General features: G+C 36.8%; 1 long non-coding RNA gene across 1 annotated transcript in view; it reads left to right on the plus strand.

Moving 5' to 3' along the window:
• Positions 1-4759: 4759 nt before the first annotated feature.
• The window catches only part of LOC136163420 (uncharacterized), a 220005-nt gene continuing 204310 nt past the window's right edge, over positions 4760-20454 (plus strand). Inside the window, exon 1 of the long non-coding RNA XR_010662240.1 lies at positions 4760-4866. This is a non-coding gene — a long non-coding RNA (uncharacterized lncRNA). The remainder of the gene's footprint in view (positions 4867-20454) is intronic.

Consider the following 20454-nt stretch of genomic DNA (forward strand, 5'->3'; position numbering starts at 1 on the left):
AGATGGAGAGAATGAACTATCCCAGTTCAGAACGCTATGCCCATTACACATTTTAATAGCATTTTACATTTTGTGGAGTACTTTGTAGTTCCTCTTTCTGGTGATTCATTAAGGAAATGTAGTCATTTGGAAATGAAGATGTGTTAGAACTTAGGAGACAGACTTTGGGGCCTCCCTGATTCTGCCAGTATAACTTGGGTAACAATGACTAGCGGCCGTGTTTCTCTACAATCCAGCTTTCATCTCTGCAAAATGGGTGTACTAATGCTAATTTTGTGTGTGGCAATAAATATTATCCTAGGTTAATTTCCTTAAGCTCATCAAGAGAAGAAAGCCTTAAGTAGAGCGTGTGAAGTGCTCCTTACTTTGTCATCTAGGACTGTTTCCCACCTTCCTGTTCCCTTTCTAACAGAGAAATAATGAAATTGTCTCTGAGCCAGAGGGGTGACTGGAGAGTGGCCAAGGTTTTGGTTGAATCCTCGGTGGTGTTTGACATTTGTGTTAATCAGTTGGCCTTCTTGTCACCTGGAGTAATGTTAAGTTGGATTTGTATGTTCAGCGCAATGAAACAAGCAAACAGATTTTTAAAATGTTGAATGTTCAGCAAATTAACAGCTATAAGACTTCATATCCAAGAGCAATAAACCACTGTTAAATGATTAAAAATAAACAGAATTTACATTGACAATAAATAAACATATACTTTAACTTGAGGAAAATGTGAGCAAATATATTAGCAGTAATTAACATGTAATACTTTAAATAATACTTTAATTGTTTTCAAAGCTATTTTTTTTAGTTGCATATTTGCAACAGGGCAATCAGGGCTTTAATCAGTTAGGTTCTTAGTGGCTGGCTATCAGATTTGATAAAAATCAGGACAAAGGGGCTTGCTGGTACAATTTCTTCTTTGAGAAATCTTCTTGTGACTATTCCCAGGAAGATTAACAGAAACAACAACAACAAACCACTTTATAATAAACAAAATAGCAATATAACTTTATATGGAACCTTTATTTTCAAAGGATCCCAGAATGCTTATAAACTGCTATTCAAACCATATCCAGGAATCACTAAAGCACAGCCACATTTTGGAGCCAAAAGGAGAGCTGAACTGTTAGTGGGAGAGGATGTTCCTGCTCTAGAAGGGGTGTAGCTTGCATGACCTAATAGGGGTTTTCTGGCTCTAATTTCTGCAGTGCTGCGTGGGTGGAATTCCTGTGCTTTGGAGATGCACAAGGCAAGGCTGTATTGCTGCAGAAAGTGGGAAGTCAAAGGGAATATGGTAGTGGAAAGAGGAGGCACGGGAAATGGACTGTTACAGCTCCCTGACCCTGGGGTAAAATAACTCTGTCCCAGGTGCCATTTGAACCAAGTTACTTCAGTTGCCAAATGAAAAACTCTTCTATGGGAACTTTTTCAGGAGAAAAAAAAAAAAGTAATAAGAGTCAGCTGACTCACATCTAGAGTTGTAGAATGTTAGAATAGGGCAGACCCTAGAGATGATCTAGTCAAATACCTTTATCTTTGAGAAAACTAGCACCTAAAGAGAGGAAGTGGTAAGAGCGTAACCTTAGATCAATATTAGCATCTTCCAGTCGGAAGAAATCTTAGTGATTAACTAGCTACATCCCCCACACTATTATTTAATGACTTCCTAAACAAATCTTTCTAAAAGTTCTTTCAGCAATTTTGTTTACTGACAGGGATATATGACTTCTAAGAGCGACAACTCACACTGTTGGAAGTTTCCCTTTAGAAACATTCTTTAGAACATTCATTCTTTCATTTTTTTAATACATGTTTATTGAGTGTCAATCAGGTACCAGGCATTAAGCTAGGCTTTGAAACACAAAGGAAAATAATACTAAAATATAGCTCTTAATAGTTAATGGGAGCACACTGCATGTTAGTTACCATGGGCTTTACATGTTTTCACTCATTTACTCCTTGCAACAAGCCTGTGAAGTGGAAACTGTTATTTTCCCCACTAACAGGTAAGGGAGAGAGTACAAGCAATTTGCCAAAGAGAAGCAGCTAATAAGTGGCAGAGCAGGAATTTAAGCCAGAGGTGATGGTTTTAGAGCCCATGCTCTTAACCCCAACACCATGTTACTCTTTAGGGAGCAGGTGAAACCATAAATGAACAATGCAATAGTTGATTCTTGTTAGAGTTAAATAAAGACGGTTCTGTAAGAGGCTTAACGGGGGATCCCCATTAACCAGAGTGGTCAGGGAGGACACCTCTGAGGGGAAGGAATATTCCTAGGAACCAGTAATGAAAAGAGCCCTTGTCAAGGGAGGAACAAGCTCAAAAGCTTCCCTAGCAAGGTTGGGGAAGAACCTGATGGATTTTGGAGCCCAAACTTTCTTCCTCTAAAATTCTCTAATTTAGTTGTACTCTTTAACGAACATAGAGTAGATCGAACCCCTTTATCATTTACAATTTTGGTGGTGGGGGGTAAATTAGGATCTTTTCCTTGAAGAACAGTATATAAGCCACTGATCACATAAAAGGTAACTGGTAGTACCCTCATACTCACAGTTACAAACCTTGTAAAGGGACCATACTCCAGACTCTTGATTAATACATTATCCCATCTCCTAATAGAACAGTGAAAAATCATTTTTTTCTACCACACATATCAAAGATGGGCCAACTTATTAAACAGATTCAAATGAAAATATGTCCTGCATTATACCTAGAACACACTCTAACACTTAGAATGTGATATTAGAAAAACTTCACATGCTATCACTATTGATTATGATTCTAGCACAAAGCTGTATCCTTTCACATAGTAATATTGATTTGATCTTCCACAAATAGGCTTCAAGGACAATGGTTAAGATGACAGTCACTTCAGAACACATGATGTGTTCATTTCTCCTGCTAGGTTTCCCTCCTATTGTATTCCTGTTCCTGAGGGATGGGACTGGTAGTCTATCAAGTAAGGACACCTAGACAGGCACAGACACATTAAGTCAAAACACTCCGTTATCTTAGGATATGAACAAAGAAGAAAAAACTACTTGGGGAAGAGTTTAAGAATTTCCTAGTAGAGGAGTATTTTTGAAATTAAATATTTCTCTATGTGAGTTGACATTTAAAATGTGTGACTTAAGAGAGATAAGAAGAAAATTGTGAGAAACATAACCTTAAATATTTTGGATCACATTTTCGTGAATTATGCAGCATTTGGCACAACTTTAAGGAAACAGAAACACTCTGGGGTAATGATGAGTATTTGTATGTACTTTATATGAACATATATGCACACTCACACAGCTATATTTGTGACATAATGTACTAGTTATATGGAATATGTCTACGCAAAATTATTTTATATGTAATATTTCCATCCCTGGGACTAAATGTTGGCAGTTTAGAATTTGTTTTTGTGAATGCTTTCATGCTGAACTTATGGAACGTAGTTGTTGGAAAGCAAAAATGTTGTTGTAATTCTTATGGGCAGTCAAATGTCCTTTGAAAAGTCACCCTAGATCCATCCGTAGAAATGGCATGTTGTAGACTGGACAGAACAAAGCAGCAAAAGAAATAAAGTGAAACCATGTTATCATTGGCTTCCCTTGAAACATATTAAAAACTCTCAGAAGAGATAATCTACAGTAGGGAATAGCACTGTGCTGGCCCAGGGTGTACAGGATGACCTAATGGGTCTTTTCCATCTCTAATTCCTGTGATACTGCAGATCTAAGAGATGGAGCCAGTAATTGCTTACAACATAGCAGATTCCTCTCTCTCCCTCCCCTTCCCCCCCTTCCCTGGAGTTCAGCAGAGAATCTCTTAAAATAAACAAAAACTGTGAGAAACTAAGAGAAGTCAGGGACTGGCCCACTTTTGAGATGCAGAATGTGGAAAGTATGAAGTGCTGATTTGACTATGAAGGCTGGAAAGCAGAGGGGCCAGAGCCATTTACACTGCAGGCAGTAGTTAAAAAAAGAAAAAAAAAAAAAAACTTGAAAAAAATGGGTGTAACCCTGGGCTTTGATACAACTGGCCTTTCAGCCCCCACTTGAGATTTGCACATCCTCAAGGGAAGCTGTGGTTTGGAATAAGATCGTGCATTTAATTTCACTCAGAGAACTTATTGGACTTGGCACCAAAAGAAAGAATTTGCAGTATATTTTTTGTCATGATTAGTGGCCCCCTCGCCACAACATTTGATTATTTTGGAAAGGGAAAAGTTAAATCCTTGTAAAGTTGTGATTTACAATTTTCGAGCATCCAGGTAGGGAGCATGACTTCTGCCAGCTTGATCATGGGATCCACATTTTATTCTAGCTCATTGATGTGAGAAAACAAAACAGTTCTGTGGGGGAAAATAGACTTGAAAATATATCCCTTGATTAGCCTGGGAGATTTTTCTCTCCAAACTACATCTACGCTCAGTCCCATTGATTTTGGTATCCGCTGGAACTAGTAGCAAGAAACTGGCATGTGGCTGGTTAACTTTTCATTTCTCATCTGTAGTATCTGGTATTTTATTTTATCATTTGATTTCCTTGCCCTCACAGTTATGTAAATCTTGAGGCAAAGGAGTTAAAAAGAGGTTCTTATTTTATACCTGGACATTTCACTGGACATTTTTTCTCAGGCTTTATAATTAAGATTGGAGATCTTGTGGGTATTTTAAATATATACTAAAATTTGTCCAAATAGCCACAGGCAAAGGGAATGACCAGCTGGGTAGCTGATGAATATTTTCCTGGTAGATGTACAACAACGCTCCCCACAACTGGGATGCTTTATCCTTTGACATTAAGAATGCTGTTTGCAGAAGTAACATTCCTTTGAACACTCAACGCTCTGAAATCGTGTCCCGCCGCAAGGACTCAAATAGGGTAAGTCTGAGCCTCAACGCTGAGTAACGGCCAGGCTTAATTAGATTCTGTCCTGTTGTCCAGCACTTATATACAGTCTGTTTGGTCTTAAAATAAATCTTGAAGGGGAATTAATAATAAATTCCACTTCTTATACTACTTTTGAATTTTTGGGTCTATTTCTAGCTGGATTTGTACTTGTTTATAATGTTTAGGCAGGGAGTTCTCACCCTGCTTAACTAAGTGAAAGCGATTTGCTGAATAATGTCAATGTAGCAATGTTAGTGGTATTGTTGGCAGAGAGAAAACACTTTTTCTCTCATTCTAGACTTGGACAGGAGATAAAGATAAATACAAGAATTCCACTGGTATTTGGGAAGTACTATACTTGTCCCAAGTTGAGTGTGGTGGTTAAGGGAACAGATGAGTAAGGGTAAAGAGCCTGGGTTCTAACCCCAGCTGGCTGTGTGACCTGGGCAAATTGTTTATCTTCTCTAAGCCTCAGTTTTTTCATCTGTACAATGGAGTGAGTAAAACTACTTAATTTGGTTATTGAGGGGATGGAAAGAGTTAACATATCATTAATAGCATAATGATTGGAACATGATAGGAGTTCAACAAGAGTTTGCTATAATGGCTGTTTGATATTGACTTCATTAGCAGGATATTTTCTGGTTGTGTATTGTGGTAAATTTAGATTCAGCTTCTCTGTGAAACCAAGATAGGAGATCTACTTTCTCTCCACTTGCAATAATTTAATGACAATGAGTCAGTAACAGTTTTCTTATTTGACCCCACCTTTACAAAGCTATTGCAAAATTTGAAACAAGACAATTTATTCTGTGTTAATGAGGCATCTCTCAGTTGACAGTAATGCCAACTTTGTCTTCCATAATTTCTCATGTTTCTAGGGATTCTGATCTCCTTTTTCCCACTTCTCTCCTCCCCTCCCCTCTCCGTTCTCATGAGCATGTGTGCATGTGCACACACATGCACACACACAGTTTTTTTACTGTCTGACACCCTTCTCCAGGATTTACTTTCCTCTCTGATGGATTCATTCTAGGTGATCTGTCTCCATATGTTGGAAGAGCATAGGTGATTTTACAGCTAGCAATCCTAGAGGATATATATCAAAATAATGCAGCACGGAGACAATTCCCATAGCGAAAGCTAAGTTCTCCCTCAAGTATCAATAATAGGTATAAACTCACAAGTTACAACTTGTGGTTCATTTTTCTCTACATAAGATCTTTATACATGAACAATATTTTTAATGCCTTTGCCTAAAGTAATGCAGCTCTCCTATGTATTATAAACAGATTTACCCCTTCCAAAAGATATACAAACTCTAGGCTCACTCTCTTACTGCATCCCAGGTCCAAGCTGGTCTTTAAGGGACGTGTATTTGCTTTGAGTATGATACAGATGTAATAATTTCATGGTTCACTCACTGAATGCTAAATGATGATTTCAATTACCTCCTCCAGAGACAATAGACAAGGAAAAGGGGGATAAATTCATTAAGACTACCATTTAGAAAAGAGGAGGAAAAACAACTTACAGTGGTCAAGAGTTGTTGGCATATACTGTATGCTGTTGGATTAGAGTAGCAGGATCTCTTCCTTCTGGTGGGGAACACAGATTCCTCTCCACCAATCTGGCCGCTCTTACATCTGCTCTCAATGGCTCTTCCATTGTCTATCATAGCTTTATCTGAGAAGGCAAAGGTTCTCCTGCTGTGACGCATTGACTCTAACCAGCTCTTGGCATCCTCACATGGTATCAGTGCCCTGGGGAATGACTTGGGGATGGACCATTCCCTCAGACTATTAATTGTTAAACTTTGAGTTTCTTTGATAAACATCTTTACAACCTCAGTCTTCCCTGGTAGCTCAGATGGTAAAGAATCTGCCTGCAATGTGGGAGACAGGGGTTTGATCCTGGGTCGGGAAGATCCCCTGGAGAAGGGAATGACAACCCACTCCAGTGTTCTTGCTTGGTGAATTCCACAGACAGAGGAACCTGGCAGACCACAGTCCATGGGGTTGCAAAGAGTCAGATATGAGTGACCAATGCACACACTTTATAAGCTCAAAAGACTGTCTATTTGTTGTTTTAGTTTTTTTTCTAGAAGACGTTCACATATTATGATGCTACGATGCTCATTTTTTTCACCTTTTAACAATTCAGAAATCGGGAAGTGTGTTCCAATCAGTAGTAGCTTAGATTATATAAAATAAGGGAGTTTCTAAAATCAGTGAATGCCTGTAATCAAAGGCTAGATTCTAGACCCTATTATGGGGATTTCTTCTTTTAGTAAGATTCTTGGTGTGTGTTGTCCACAGTTGCCCTGCTCTGCTGCTAAGAAACACATTAAAGAAGGCAAAAATTTCTACATAATTCACTCGTTAAAGTGGTGGAATATGGAGGGACATAATGGACAAAGTCAAACACATTACCATGCCCATTTGTTATCTTTATGACTTTTAAAATCTGACAATTTATTCTTATAAATGGGCTTTCCTGGTGGCTCAGATGGTAAAGAATCTGCCTTCAATGCAGGAGACCCAGGTTCGATCCCTGGGTCGGGAAGATCCCCTGGAGGAGGAAATAGCAACTTACTCCAGTATTCTTGCCTGGAGAAGTCTATGGACAGAGGACCCTGGTGGGCTATAGTCCATGGGGTCACAAGAGTTGGACACAACTGAACACCTAGCACTTACAATGCTCTTATAAATACCTCCAATGTTCATCAGTGCCGTTTACCTTAGCACTGTCATCTGGAATACTACTCTGTTCTCTTCCAAAGCATCTCTTGATACCACTTGCAGAGACACAATCGAGGTTGGAATTGACACATGGTTGTGATCAAATCTGGCATTTTTACCATGGGCTCATGAATTTTGTCTCCATTCATAGTTTCTGTGAAGTATTGTCGTTTGCATTTAAAAAAGTAACATCACTATGATCCTCATAGCCTTTTGCAGATTAACTCTATCCTTAGAAAACTATTAGATTTAATATATTTCCAAGGAACAGAGGTCAGTCTTATTTGTGATGTAGATAATTTATCTGTTTTGTCTCCATCTAGCCCTCTCAGCTCTGTGTCCATTTGTTGTACCCACTTCCTTTTCAATCTGCACTTGAGTAACTCAGACCTTCCTGTTGCTTAAAACACACCTCTATCAAAATCTCCATCAAGAAACAGGGCTGGTATTAATTAGATTTACTCTAGTGTGACTTAAAGTCAATCTTAGTTGTACTTTCCTTTTACACTGAAATAGGAACTGTGAGGATATTTCTCACTGAGCATCCTCTCAAGTATGGCTAGTGAAGATACTGCCCACACTGACTAAAAATAAAAGTCTGCTTGGAGGATGGGTTAGATGAAGGTCTAGAACCATATCTGCCAAATATAATCATAAAAATTTATCTGGAGCATTAAAAAAAAAAAATTTCCCGGGCCCTGTTCCAGACTTACTGGATCAGACTCTCTGGAATAAGGTCTTGAGAATCATGTTTAATGAATTCCCCAGGCAGTTATTGTGTCCAGACAAATTGGCCTAAAATAAGCCAATAATGGGAGAGGATACAAACATAAGAAAGCACAGTGGATGCCATAAGACACTACATGACTTGCAAAAGGTTGAAACTGATGAATCTTCAAGTATACTCATAGTTGCTATAATCACTGAAATGATTTTGTTCCTCTTAGGGTTCATTTCTTCCTTTTTATTGCAAACTTTAATACATCTAAAAGGTAGGAGGCTGTATGCAGTTTGAAACCAAAGAGAGCAAATAAGGCTGAATCTCACATGATAGGATGGTGAAAATTGTACAGAAGCAGAACACACTGCTATTTTGTGTACATAAACAGTCCCCTGGTTTCATCTCATTTAGTTTTTGCTGAGTAACCTTACTCCACATTTATTATTTTGTGGGCTTTCATTTCTTCATTCTTTAGTCTCTTAAACATTTTAATTTATTTATAATTTTCTCCAGCTTTATTGAGGATGGATTGACACATAAAATGGTCTATATTAAAAGTGTATAAAATAATGGTTTGATATACATTGTAGAATGATTACCAAAATGAAGATAATTAATACATCCATCTCCTTGCTGTAATATCTTTTTTTGTGTGTGTAATGAGAATGCTTAAATTTACTTGCAGCAACTTTTAAGTCTACAATACTATATTAATAGCTATAGTCACCATGCTGTTTATTAGATCCTCAGGACTTCTTTCAACTGAACATTTGTATACTTTACATACATCTCCCCCCCTTTTCCCTGTCCCTGGCCTCTGGCAACCACCATTCTGAGAGCGTTATTTTAAGTGAAATAAACCAGACAGAGAAAGACAAACACTATGTAGTATCACTAATATATAGAATCTTTAAGAAAATAGTCAAATTTCATAGAAACAGAATAGAATGGTGGGTACTTTAATTTTTCTAATATGAGGTGATTTTGCAAGTATTTTTATTACTTTAGTAAACAGCAAATTTACAGGTAAAAAAATGAATACCATGATATATATTATGTTTTATAACTTTGTACTATTTAATATAGAAACATAAAATTTGTGTGTTCTGTACAGTTAAAACTATTCTAACATAAACTTCTGAATTAAGTCACTGTATACATAGGTGATACAGAAATGGTTAAACTATATTCCTTCATGTAATTTGAATACTGCTTTGTTGCAAGGATCTTGGCAGAGGGATAAAACAACAAAAATAAAAGAATTTGACAAGAGATATTCTGAAGTATGATAGTCCATTATTTAACCAGACCTTTCTATAAGAATTATTCAAACTAGTAGTAGTTCATTAAAATTTTCTAATGATAATTAATTCATACCTTTTAGATGAGCTGTAAACTGGCTTAGATACAAGAATCCTATGTTCCATTTTCATCTCTGCTTTGTAAATATGTTGTCATTACTGGTGGCATTTCTGTTGGCCTAAAAAATAGACCAAACTGCGCCAGGTCTGAGATCATCAGTCCTATGTCTTTCCAGATCTCTTCGTGTAAGAATTTGTGAATCCAGCAAAGAGAAAGAGTTAAACCTATTCTCCTAGTTGGCAGAAACTTTGTAGTTTAAAATTACATACTGACTCTGGTGTAGAGACACAAGAAATTATAGAGCAGACACTGTCCAGGACAACGTATAATTTAAAATGTACTAAAGAATGTATACCGCATGGCAAAGTAAGTGAAGTGCTTCTTCAAATATAAGTGTTTTGCATAGAAAGGCAGTAATTATCCACTCCTAGGGAAATGTTTGCATTCATTCTAAATCAATATTTACTATTCATTTCTTGTGTTCAACAAAACAGAGATTTAACTTTTTTTTAATTTTAATGAAACTCTAAGACTACAATAATTCTACAATGTAATTGTCTTGATATGAAATATTGCTAAATGGTGTTGCTATTTCGAGAAAGAGCAGTATGAAATGGAAGGGTATCCCTATTTGTGAAATGTTTCTTTGGGAACATTCAATTCATACTCAGCCAAGCAGGGAGGCTCTCCAGTTTTCAAAGATAACTTAAGCTATCTCTTTGGTAAGGCCCTTAACTAGGATCATTCAGATGAGTCCTTGCCTACATATTTTTTCTTCTTTTTCTTAACACACACTTTCTGATAATGATTCTGTTTCAGCTCAAGTATTGCCTTTTTGAGGGCATGTGTATGTGAATGTATGTAAAAAAAAAAAAAAAAACTCTTCTATACAATGATTTTTTTTTTCAGGAGAAAAGGATTTCTTTCCCTGTTTTCCCTCCCAATTTCTCCTGATTATTTAGTTCAAAAGAACCTCAGGGAAAATGGTAAAGGGAAAAAATAAGAAAATAGGACACATGAATACTGTATTCTGAGACAAGATAGAAAGTCTCTGGCATATTTTTATTTGTAGAGCTGTGATCTGATCATTCTATGACTTTTCTTTGAAAAATGACTATAATTTTTTATTACAGTGTCTAAAAAAGAACTGGGCAGTATAACAATATCTTATATTACAATATGAATACCCTTTTTCTTGGCAACAGAACAATAATGCCTTTGCCCCTAAATTTCAGGTCAAAGCAGAGTACTTTCATGCCCACCGTTATGTTTCCAAATGCTACATAAATGCCCAAGTTTCCTTATATTTCTGTCTTCCACATCTGTATATATTGTAAGACCTAAGGTATTTTGTTGTTCTTAATTTGCTTTTTTGTTGCTGTTGTTATTATTTAGTGGCCAAGGGGACGTATTTTTGAAGACCCCACCATTCCCATGAGATTTTTCAGATTATTATATTGATTTGCTTATTTGATATTAAAATTTAATCACTATTTTATTTTCAGATGCACAGCTTCTATAGTGTCTCTGTATTATTTAAAACAAGATTTAGAGCTGGAGATAAGTCAAACATAAATTATATACCTTTGCAATCTCATCACATAGTTCATGTGGCATCTCTGGCTCTATTTATTTATTTATTTTTATATAGGGAGATACATTTTTTTCCCATTTATTTTTATTAGTTGGAGGCTAATTACTCTACAATATTGTAGTGGTTTTTGCCATATATTGAATCAGCCATGGATTTACATGTGTTCCCCATCCTGAACCCCCCTCCCACCTCCCTCCCCATCCCATCCCTCGGGGTCATCCCAGTGCACCAGCCCCGAGCACTTGTTTCATGCATCCAACCTGGGCTGGTGATCTGTTTCACACTTGATAATACACATGTTTCAATGTTGTTTTCTCAGATCATCCCACCCTCCCCTTCTCCCCTAGAGTCCAAAAGTCTGTTCTGTACATCTGTGTCTCTTTTTCTGTCTTGCATATGAGGTTATCATTACCATCTTTCTAAATTCCATATATGTTAGTGTACTGAATTGCTGTTTATCTTTCTGGCTTACTTCACTCTGTATAATGGGCTCCAGTTTCATCCATCTCATTAGAAATGATTCAAATGAATTCTTTTTAATGGCTGAGTAATATTCCATGGTGTATATGTACCACAGCTTCCTTATCCATTCATCTGCTGATGGGCATCTAGGTTGCTTCCATGTCCTGGCTATTATAAACAGTGCTGTGATGAACAATGGGTTGCACGTGCCTCTTTCAGATCTGGTTTCCTCGGTGTGTATGCCCAGGAGTGGGATTGCTGGGTCATATGGCAGTTCTATTTCCAGTTTTTTAAGGAATCTCCACAGTGTTCTCCATAGTGGCTGTACCAGTTTGCATTCCCACCAGCAGTGTAAGAGGGCTCCCTTTTCTCCACACCCTCTCCAGCATTTATTGCTTGTAGACTTTTGGATAGCAGCCATTCTGACTGGCGTGTAATGGTACCTCACTGAGGTTTTGATTTGCATTTCTCTGATAATGAGTGATGTGGAGCATCTTTTCATGTGTTTGTTAGCCATCTGTATGTCTTCTTTGAAGAAATGTCTGTATAGATCTTTGACCCGTTTTTTGATTGGGTCATTTATTTTTCTGGGATTGAGCTTCAGGAGTTGCTTGTATATTTTTGAGATTAATCCTTTGTCTGTTTCTTCATTTGCTATTATTTTCTCCCATTCTGAGGGCTGTCTTTTCACCTTGCTTATAGTTTTCTTTGTTGTGCAAAAGCTTCTGCCTTTAAAATATCCATGTAACAGCAGCGTGGGGTGGGTCTGTACTGAGTTTCCTCTCTGTGCCTTCCTGCCATTCATAATTCATACAAGCTCTTTGAGCAAGTTACTATTTGGTATGCACTCGGGACAAATAATATCATTTATGTATTGTGATTGCTACTCTATCTTCTTCTTTATTGACAAGTAACAAGGGTGTTGCTTGTAGTTTTGAAACTAAATGGGGTGCAGAAATTGTCCTTCTCTTTCTGAGAAAGGCACCTTCTTTCTGCAGGAAATGTTATTGTAAACTGTACTGGTATAAATGGTGTGTTAGTTCTCAAGATATCCCTTTCTCAATGACTGGAGTATCAAAGTGTTCCTTTAGCATTCAGTGGAAACAGCCATTGGAAAAAGAGGCAGTTAAGGACATGTTCCTAAAGTCTGGAAAATCAATGGGACGCTAAAAAGGGAGCTGAAGTGGACTGGAAGGAACCTCTTGAGGGTCATTTACAAAACCAGAAACTGATTATGAACAGAGCTTTTACCCAAGGAACTGGAGGGGGCCAGCAAACGCATCCTACTGCCCTCCAGTTAAATGTCTAATAGTTGAGATGTTTTCTGCACAGCCCATAAAGGATAATGAGGAAGGCTTTGATAGCTCTAAAGAAGGTTGCTCTGGGCCTCTCACAAGACCATGATCTGAGTGTAGGTGGCAGATGCTTGCGTACCCCAAAATGAAAAGGGGCAATGCTAGTTAGGTAAGGCAGTTACCTTGCTAATGGCGCAGGAAAGGGATTCTGATGTGAATTTGTACTGGAGGGAAAAATAAAAGTAGGTGATGTCAGAGTGTAAAATCTAAGACCTCATTTCCTTAAACTGCAGTTTTCTGGAGACCTTGAAATTATCTATGATTTTACCTCTACATGATAATTATTTAATATAGGTTAAATTAAGGATTAACCTGCATTCTTAATTCTATTGTATTGTGTTTTTTTTTTTGCAGATTATGAATTGTTCCTTTTATTAGTTGTGATTAAAAATATTGTGTTCTCTTCTGTTGCACTAATTTCTGTTACTTCTCTTCTGTTGCAATAATTATTCTTGTATATCACCACCCCCCAACTCCAGTAAAGATAGACCCCATGAATAATTTAAAAAACAAAAAATAAGAACATACATGTTGAAGTATTTATATTAAGTTTGGTAATGAAGAAAGCAAGTTTCATTAACTGTTCTTTTTATGGTGCCTTTGCTACTCTCAGGGAAAGTCTATTAAAAAGAGAAACCTTAAAATCCTCTCCCAAAGCACTGAGGACACTTGCATTGACCTTGTATTCACTCTTTCAGAGTATGAGATGGTTACATTGAATAAGAGAATAGTTGAATACTTTTGTCGATAGAAGTAATTTGCTACATGGTTGATAGGCGAGTCCACCAAGAATGAAGTGATGCTTCCTTTTGGCTTTAGCCAAGAACTGATCAATTGATTAGCTTCCAAACATTGATGGCACATCTTCTTGCCCTGATACCCAAATAACTGCTGAGAATTAGCTGAGACAGGCACATAATACACACAAAGGAGAAAGAAAAGTGCTCAAAGATTCTCCTTAATTTACCCAGATGTAAATCAAAATTTAATGCCCAGTAGAGACATATTCAATAAAGTGGACTTCCATAAGCATTAAGTAACAATACTCTTTGAATTGATGATCTGAGAGAATGGGCAATGTAGTGTCCTACATAGAATGTCCTCAGCCACTTACTGCTTACATTTTCATGGATGTGCTGGTTATGATTCTCTCTTTATCCCAGCACTGCCGTTCTGGAAGACAAACTAGGAGATGGCAAGATGGGGCACTGCATCAAAATTGGTCATCAGCCACACTTGAACTCGTTTCAGCTGCAGTGATGTTCAGTGTGGGAAATCAATAATGGCTGTATGTTTCTTATTTTTATTCTACTGCCTATGTCAGCGATTCTTAAGCTTTTTGGTCTCAATAATCCTGTTATACTAAAAAAAAAAAAAGATTGAGGACATTAAGTAATAGGATATCTGTCGATATTTTCCCTAATATAAATTTAAAGCTGATCTTTAAAAAAGTATTTATTGTTCAAACAACAATAAATTCACTTCATTAGCAAACTGTTTTTCATGAAAAATAACATTTTCCAAAGCAAAAGTATTTACTGAAAAGAGTGGCACTGTTTTAGCAAATCTCTTCAGAGTCTGAGTTCTCATATCTACTTCTTCATTCAATTTGCTGTCACATCAAATAGTATTCAGCCATTGGGAAACTCCACTGTATACACATGAGAAAATGAGGGTTTTTATACTACACATAGTTTCAATTCTGTGGAATCCCTGAAAGTGTCTCTGGACCCCTCAGGTACTCTCATGTATCACACTGTTGGTCTATAATGTGTTGAAGACATGCCTATTTACCTGCCCTGTATGAGTTCAGTGTAACACCTGGCACATACAATGTCCTTAATACTATTTATTTTCTAATTATTATTCTTCAGCTCAAAATAAATCTTTCAAACTTATGCCTTAGGGCTCAGATAGCTTCAGATGTTAATGATCTTTTATGTATACCTAAATGACCAAGGAGAACATTCTCTTACCCTAGATCTCTTATCAGGACCACTTTTCTTTACCTTTGAAGAAAGTTAATAAAGAAAATGATAAGAAAATGGGAATGGAAAAAAGTAGGTTCTTAGGATCCTTAAGAAGGATGTAATTACATATTTGGGACACTAGATTTCTGTAATCCTTAAGGAGTCAATCCTAGTGGATTCTAAAATATTTTCAGAAGCATTACTAATTTCAAAGCAAATAGGGTGTTGATAGTGTGGTATGGCTGAAGTATGAGTAGAGGGGACTTCTAGGACTTGTTGCTATTTCATCATCTGATAACTGATGCAACAGGCACAGCTTATAAACAAGAGCACCATACTTTTCAGATAGACAAAACTCTCTCTTCATGGTCAGATCAATTTATCCAGTGTATTTAAAGCCTGGACAAAACAAAGGTATTTTTATGGTTTGATACTGAATTTTTGCTAAGGCAAATGTTAAGATTCATTTGTTTTGACTAATGTCTATGGATCACTTGCTATATGCTATGGGTAAAGCAATGTAAAAAAACAAAAAGTATGATTTCTGCCTTCAAATGCATTGCATTATAGTGAAATTTACCCTTAAAACATGGAAAATAATGATACAGAGTAGTGAATACTGGGATGTGAAGAAAGCAAGATGTTTTAAGAATTCATAAAAAGGGACATAACCGAGTCTTGTAGGAAGAGTAAACCTTCAGAGGGAAAGATAAATTACCTAAACAATGAATGGAACTGGCCTGGTTGGAATTCATATGGAACTAAGAAGATATGCCTTGCAAGAGAGTTGAGAGAGCATAATCCATTTGCTGATGTGAGAGAATTTCAATAGTTTAGAAGTACAAACTTCTAAAGGAGTTTGTAGAGTAGTGAGTGAGAAGTTGGAAATGTAACAAGGAGGAGGAGGAGATTTGAAAAGGAGTTACATTTAATTTTGAGATAATTATGGAGCCTTTGAAGGCTTTTAGCCAAAACATAATCACAAGTAGGCTTGAATTTTGTCAAGTTTACTCTGGTTGCAGCCCAAAACCAAGACTAGTGTTGATATATAAAAAAAAAAAAAGGGGGGGGGTGGGAATGGAGACCTATATAGATAAAACAGCTGCAAAATTGATGGCAGACAGTGGACACATTCTAGAGATCCAGAGAACATTGAACAGACTGCATTTAATAATGGTACAGAGGTTGAGATGGAGTGAAGAGGGAAAATTAGTGTAATGCTCAGGTTCCTGGCATAAGCAGTTGAATGTTTTCATTGAAATAGAAACCCAATAGGAGAAATATTTGAATATAAGTGTCAGGGAAAGCTGATGAAGCCACTATTTTTGAAATATCCAAGTAGAGATGTTAAATATTATATGACATCTATGGAATCCACTGAACTATGACATCCATTAGGTTAAAGTTTATGGGATCATATATTTTACCAGATTATGGAATCCTCTAGACTAGCCATCATTAAATGGACAAGTACACTGCTTTGTTTCTCCACTGCCTATCATATAGACGCCTAATAGTGGAAATTCACCAAATATTTGTAGAATAAATGAAAAAACAAATAGTGTGAATAATGAAATATGAGGAGAGATTTGGAATGGCTAGTTAGATTTAGAAGTCATTAGTATATGGGTGATGGCTGAAGTCAAGGGAGTAAGTGAAATAACCCATGTAGGTAACAGACAGTGAAATGAGAAGGGATGTTTAAAAGTATCCAGAAGAATTGCAACATACAAGAAATAAAGAGTAGAAAATGAAAGCTCTAAAGAAGAGCTGAAGAATTAGAAATTATATCAATCAACATTTTTTCATAAGTAACAAAGGTTGTTTTTCAGTCACTCCATCATGTCCTATTCTTTGCAACCCCGTGCAGCTCACCAGGCTTCCCTGTCCTTCACCATCTCCCAGAGCTTGCTCAAACTCATGTCCATTGAGTCAGTGATGCCATCCAACCATCTTGTCCTCTGTCATCCCCATTCTGCTCCTGCTCTCAGCCTTTCCCAGCATCGGGGTCTTTTCCAATGAGTTGGCTCTTCACATCAGGTGGCCAAAGTATTAGAGCTTCAGCACCAGCAAAGTTTCACTTTCTATTATTTTAAGCAAAACTTAAATTTACTCAAGAATATCTGGAGATAACAGAAATGAATGTGGAGAACTAGATTTGGAAAATAAGCATAAACAGATGAGCTCTGGAGAAATGCATCACATGAAATATAATAAGTGTGATGCAGCAAGAACTGTAGGGTCTTCTGTCCCTACCAGTACATGAATATGATGTCTAACCCTACCTACACCCTGACTTGATCAGGTGTTAAAGTTCCTGGAGAAAGTGTGCAGTTGGCTGAGTCCTGCCTACAAACACTGCATCCTGAGTTGGGGTAAAGAGAAGGAGGTTCTGTCCCTTCAGCTTCCTTAATGGAATGTAGCCACGATATCCCACCAGAACTTCACAGGAGTGGGACATCTCTGAGAGGAGAGAGAGGTGCCTATGGCAAAGTGAGGGGAGTAGATGGGTAGAACGAAAAAATGATAAAGATTACTATGAGACAAAAGCTAGAAAACCGTGTCCATCTTCTAAATCAAGATAAATTTAAGTGAAAGAGGAAAGCAAAGACTTCTTATTTGGCGGCAGCAACAAGGCGGTTATTGGTCATTTGGCAAAAGCAGTATGAACCATGTGGTGCTGCTGGAGACCAGACTGGAATAGGTTGGGAAGTGAGAGTTGGGTGACAGAGTGAAAATAGCTGGTGTAGAGGACCTTTTCAAGAAGTTTAACTTTAATTAATGCAAGAGGAAATTTGGTTTTACGATTTGGAAGCATTCAGTATGGCAGAGAAAACAACTTTGCCTTTTGGTAGAGGTTTTTGAATTCTCATGGTCAGGGCAAGGGTTCTTAATAGTGAATGACCCTAGATGGGTAAATTTCCATATCTGGGCAATTACCTTACCATATATTGGAATTTCTTGTTCGTTTTGCAGGGCACCAGTAAGTTGTACATCTCTGTAAATGACTTTGCTTTTACCTCAAATTCTAGGTCACATGATTTCTCACTTATGTGCTTCCATGTATGTTTGCTGTTATAATGAATATTGCTGTCTTTGTGTTTCTCTTTAACTAGAATTTCAAACACATTGAGGACAGGGAGGTGTTTCATTTCTTACAGTATCTATCACAACAGGGACGTGAAATAGTGCCCATGCTCAGGGAGTTTTGATTGATTAGCCTATGGATTTTGAAGAACATTGACTGGAATGACATTCACCCACAAATCTTCACACACAAAAAAAAGATTTTTAAATGGTTTTCCTCCTTGAAGTGTTATTCAATATCCCCCCTGGCTTCCTTTTACCATCGAAGTTGTTATGAAGATGCAGGAAAGAAAAGCACACGTTTTTGCATTTTAAGATAGAATAAACTTTTAGATTGGAAACTTCCAAAACAAACTAAAACCAATGAAAAGTGTGTTTTACTGCTTTATATCTAAAAATGGCTCTACCCAATTTAAGCTATTTTTAAAACCTGTGTATTCATGCAGCTTGCATACCAAAATGAAAATTGGTGAGCTATAAACCCTTGAAAAACAGGGTTTATAATGGGAACAGTAATTGACCCTTAAGTACAACATCAAAAATACAATACTATATAATACAAAGCCCAGGGCTTGGGATCCCATCTCTGCTCTAACCTCAGATTGGCACACTAACCCAACACCACAAAGCCAACTAATACTTATACTCTGGGATGTTTTCTTCTTACACGGCAGAAAAGTAGATATGTGATCCAATAGCCACATGCAGTTAAGCTTTGGAGAACCAGTACTCTGAATATCTTTAATGCACTCACCACTCTAGAGCTATATCACTATTAACTAATTAGACTTGCTTGGATAAACCATTCAATTAAAACAAGAAAACAGAAAAGAAAAAAAAGAAAACAACCCTACTACTATCCCTGAAGTTGTATTTCCTTGTATCATAGACTTTGAGTATGTAATATCATATCACAGGATTCGGTGAGGATAGAATGACCAGTTGTCAGGAAAGTTCATGAAATTACTCAAAATATTTTGAAATATTTAGAGTTGTCTTCAACTTTGCTCTAGTTCAGAGATGGTCCAGTTTCCTATTTCCAAGTCACAGCTATCCATTTTTAATCTTGAAAATGCAATCTAAAGGGAAAAATAATAGTACTAAACTTGACTAATGAGGTATGAAGGATAACCTCAGATTCCATGTTATATCTGGCTCTAGGCAAAAAGGGGGATATGTATACTAACGATCATAGCCTATAAGGATCATAACCTATTCTGTTTTCTTTTCTTTATAGGAGTGGGGCAAGGGGTTAAGGGAGTTTGTTGCTAAAGAAGGAAAGTTCAGAGATTCCTTTCATTTTAAAGTTGAAATGTGAGAGCACTGCCAGCTTATTCCTTTAAGAAGCTTCCAAAGAATTTGTCAACTAAGAATAGAGAAGATTTTGCCTTTTAAAATGTCATCTATTCACAAAAATTTTCAATGAGTTATGTTTATCAAGGGATGGTTGGCAGGATTTTCTGGTGTTTTCTTGTTGGACCTTCTGTTTCTTTTGCTACCTTAAAAACTAGTGAACTTGGTAAGATGAAAGTGAGTAAAACATTGTTAGCTCTGTTCATTATATCTCTTCATCAGTACCCTGTGACCAAAATACTAAGTGAGCTTTAGAGAGAGGTCCGTGGGAGAAAGTTGGGATTGGGACAGAGGAGATATTTTTCTCTGTGGGAGTTTTTAGAAGATCTTACAAGTGACAGTGCCTGTTTTGGGATTCAGCAATTTTGCTAAATACAATTAAAACGTAGGTTTTCTTTACAGTCATGTGCAAAACTGATGTGCATCTTAAAATTTTGTGCTTAAAAGTTTATTTGTTTATTATAATTGTTTTATTTAATAATCTGATGTCACAACAGAGCACTTCTAAGAATTTTTCCATGTCTTTCTTCAAACACTAAGATTATCTTAGATAACATCATGGTATATACTTCCAATTCTATTTACTCAGTGTCATACTGAAGCCTGGAAACCTCACTAACACACATATTTGAATGCAAATACACACTTTCTTCTCTATTTTCTTTTTCTCTTCCTTATTTCTTTCCTTATAGTTCTTTCATTTACTGAATTTGCTTCACCCAATTTTATGTTCTCCATTAATTCTGCAATTTTATTCATGGCTTGTAATACTGTGCATAAATAATTGAGGAGAATTAAAGTTTTGAAATATTAACAGATACTTTCTCTTTTCTTTGACCCTCTTGGTCCTTTCCAGAAAACTCTGGTAAGAAGACACATCAAAATACAAAGTAAAAATATGTAAAGTCTTAGCTTTTGAGTTTCAAGAGCCCAC

The sequence above is a fragment of the Muntiacus reevesi genome, chromosome 3 (genome assembly GCF_963930625.1).
Source record: "Muntiacus reevesi chromosome 3, mMunRee1.1, whole genome shotgun sequence".
Lineage (NCBI taxonomy): Eukaryota > Metazoa > Chordata > Mammalia > Artiodactyla > Cervidae > Muntiacus > Muntiacus reevesi.